The sequence below is a fragment of the Entelurus aequoreus genome, linkage group LG12 (genome assembly GCF_033978785.1).
Source record: "Entelurus aequoreus isolate RoL-2023_Sb linkage group LG12, RoL_Eaeq_v1.1, whole genome shotgun sequence".
Classification (NCBI taxonomy): Eukaryota; Metazoa; Chordata; class Actinopteri; order Syngnathiformes; family Syngnathidae; genus Entelurus; species Entelurus aequoreus.
The window spans coordinates 7,173,645-7,177,604 of record NC_084742.1 but is presented as its reverse complement, the minus strand read 5'-3'; positions in this window follow the sequence as shown (position 1 = coordinate 7,177,604).

Here is a 3,960-nt window from a genome sequence, read left to right as displayed (position 1 = left end):
AGTTGACTTGTCCAAATAATGAAAAAGAGAGGACCTAGGATGGAACCTTGAGGAACAACAGAAGTATAACTAGACACTGACTGCATCTGAAGTAAACAAGCTACAGCAACACCTTAGTTACATCAATCACATTACAAAAAAAATTGTAACGGCCAAAAAGGAGAGGATTTAAAGGAGTGCCTTGAGGAACGCCTCAGTTTGTAAATCACACATTTGGACCGCAGTGTTCTATGTTTTTTATCAAGGTTAAATTGTCAATGCAAGGATCTGCCAAAGTGTTTAGGGTGGTCCAAGGTCTCCTATACAACAGGAGTTATAGGAGAAAATGTTTGTTTGTCTCCCAAGTTTTGAATTGAACTCGAGGGCCGGTATGGTGTCATCCCCTGGGCGGATTTGGTCCCAGGGCTGCAAATCGAATAGCCCTGCTTTATTGGATTCCTCCCAAGGTGAACACAAGTCTACACTTGTAGTGGCATTGCAGTTTTTACTTAACAGTTGACATAAATGGTCTCCAAATGGAATTTCCTCTGATCCTCATTAAGAGATTGTTATTTACCAGTCAGTAATCACTCCATAAGTCTATTGCTCAAACTGTTAAGAGAAGCAGCTGCATCGGTGCTTAATCTTCTGCGGCAAAGCGGCCGTATATAATTTACACATACTGTATACATAGAAGTTTTAGCTAAGTGCTCCACTTCCCTTCACTGACTTGATCCATTTAACTGCCCTTCCCTGTCTTAAGAGGATACCGAGACCAAAGCTCTAAATCCCCTCCTAGCCCACGACCCTGTGATTGGAGGGCAGCACGGCCAGAAAAGGTTCAGCGAGCGCCGTGTTATAAGCTTGTTTTGATTATTAGATTTTTTTCACTTTTGCATTAAGTTGATCACATATTCAATATTAGTATATCAATTCATGTATTGATGAGACCCACTTTTATTCTCTGGCTTTTAACACTACTTGAGTTGTGTGGTCCTCTGTGTTTTTAAATTTTGATTTCTATTTGTTTTAATTGGTTTTACCCTTTAAAATAGTTTTTAATCATATTTATTTTTATATTGTTTTTATATTGGTTTCATATATATATATATGTAGATATATATATATAATTTATTTTTTATTTTATTTTTTAAATTTTTTATTCAGTCGTTGGTGGAGCTACGGATAATATTTGAATATTGTTTTTAATATTGTTGTGCAGCACTTTGGAAACATTTTTGTTGTTTAAATGTGCTATACAAATAAAGTGGATTGGATTGGATTAATGCATCGACACAGTGTTGTTGCATGCTAGTATATCCGACTTCATTCGTCTACCATGTTTAATAAGTTATTATAGTCCATATCCTTCATTTATGTATACTCCATTTAATGATTTAATGTATCTGTTCATCTCTTTATTTCTAATTATTTATATACATGTATTTATATTTCCGGTATTTCTGTTAGATTTTAGTTTAGTGTATTTTGAGCATGCGTAGAGTAAGAATATATTACATGGCTTATTTACAGTTTCACATTCCAACTTGTCCAAAAAGGAGTAGAAGGAAGCAGCAGACTTTATTTAAAGGCCTACTGAAATGAATTGTTTTTATTTAAACGGGGATAGCAGATCTATTCTATGTGTCATACTTGATCATTTCGCGATATTGCCATATTTTTGCTGAAAGGATTTAGTATAGAACAACGACGATAAAGATCGCAACTTTTGGTATCTGATAAAAAAAGGCTTGCCCCTACCGGAAGTAGCGTGACGTTGTCAATTGAACATATACGCAAAGTTCCCTATTGTTTACAATGATGGCCGCCAGAAGTGAGAGAGATTCGGATCGAGAAAGCGACAATTTCCCCATTAATTTGAGCGAGGATGAAAGATTTGTAAATGAGGAAAGTGCAAGGGAAGGACTAGTGGGGAGTGGAAGATGCTGTGAGAGCCGGGGGTGACCTGATATTCAGCTGGGAATGACGACAACAGTAAATAAACAAAAGACATATATATACTCTATTAGCCACAACACAACCAGGCTTATATTTAATATGCCACAAATTAATCCCGCATAAAAACACCTATATGTTTGTTATGCTAGCTCCTAGCTCCTAGCTACTAGCTCGAGCTAGTTATAGCTCGAGCGGGTAATATGGACGGGATCCCGTATATATAACCCGCCAATACAATTCAAACACCTGCACAACACACACACTCACTCAGCCCAAACAACCGTTCACCTAACCCAAGGTTCATAAAGCTTATATATTTAATCAAAGTTACGTACATGACACGCACGTACTGTCAAGCAATCAAATGTTTGGAAGCGCGCGGGTGGGACCTGATATCCAGCTGGGAATGACTACAACAGTAAATAAACACAAGACATATATATACTCTATTAGCCACAACACAACCAGGCTTATATTTAATATGCCACAAATTAATCCTAATGCTAGCTCCTAGCTACTAGCTCGAGCTAGTTATAGCAAGCGATCAAATGTTTGGAAGCGCAGCTGTGTACTCACGGTATCGCAACTGTGTATCCAAATCAAAGTCCTCCTGGTAAGAGTCTCTGTTGTCCGAGTTCTTCGATCTTGACTGCATCTTTCGGGAATGTAAACAAAGCTGCTGACTTCCCTCACAAAATAGACACTTCGCACCGACAACTTTCTTCTTTGCTTGCTCAGCTTCTTTCTCCATAATGCAATGAACAAATTGCAACAGATTCACCAACACAGATGTCCAGAATACTGTGGAATAATGACATGAAAACAGAGCTATTTCATATTGGCTTCAATGGTGTCCGAATACTTCCGTTTCAATGATTGACGTCACGCGCATACGTCATCCTCAGAGGCGTTTCGAACCGGAAGTTTAGCGGGAAATTTAAAATTGCACTTTATAAGTTAACCCGGCCGTATTGGCATGTGTTGCAATGTTAAGATTTCATCATTGATACATAAACTATCGGACTGCGTGGTCGGTAGTAGTGGCTTTCAGTAGGCCTTTAAACCCAACCCCTTTTCTGTTTTGAACCAATTCATAACACCTGTGTTTACTTCCTGTCCCAATCTGTTACACAAACAGTAAGATGAATACATAACACATTTACATGAATAGATAAGTAGTGCTTTACATAAAAAATAAAAAATAAATGTGGTGGATGATAGATTATGCCTCATTCATCAATAAGGTTGAATATGAGGTGGCGACTTGTCCAGGCGACCCCGGAGGGAATAAGCGGTAGAAATGGATGGATGGATGTTTGTCAGGAATCTTCTTAAGTATACTTTGCAAAACAATTTAATTTGAACGATTTCTTCAAATGAGTACATTGTTTATTTTAATCAATTCCATAACTTAATTCCACATACTGATATGCTAAAGGTTCTAAGTGTATGTACGTGCATGCAAATGTTTTAAGTGAAACATTTCCCATTTCAAGTTATCTATCTCCTATTTTGTTGAGAACAATTGTTGGGTATTATTTAACATGTAAAAAAGATAATGTCTAAATTATATGTAAATTGTATGATGTATTATATTGTTAATGAATACATGCACAAAATACAATTAAACCATAACCTTTGGGTAGCAGGTTACGGTTTGCTTTTTGTATAATCTTTGCTTTTTTCGCGATCTTTTTTTTTCTTCTCATCACTTCATATGCGTTCTATCTATTGTTACATATTCTCTGTAAGTTACTCTCCCTATTAGAACGTGTTTACGTTTAAACACGGGAAGTGAACAAAGACAGGAAAAGTGCTATCGTATCAAATTAGCTCTGCTTCTTCCTACTCATTTTCAGACATGTTGACTTTTGCAAGTGTAAACGTGTGATGTTTCTCAAAACAAGTAAAAACCCTTACCATTGCCATTGGTCCCTCGCCGACCTTTGACCCGGGCCTCGAGCTCTGTGATTGGCTAGCCGCAGTGACATGCTTAGTGCTGACTGTGTGTCTGTGAGGGCC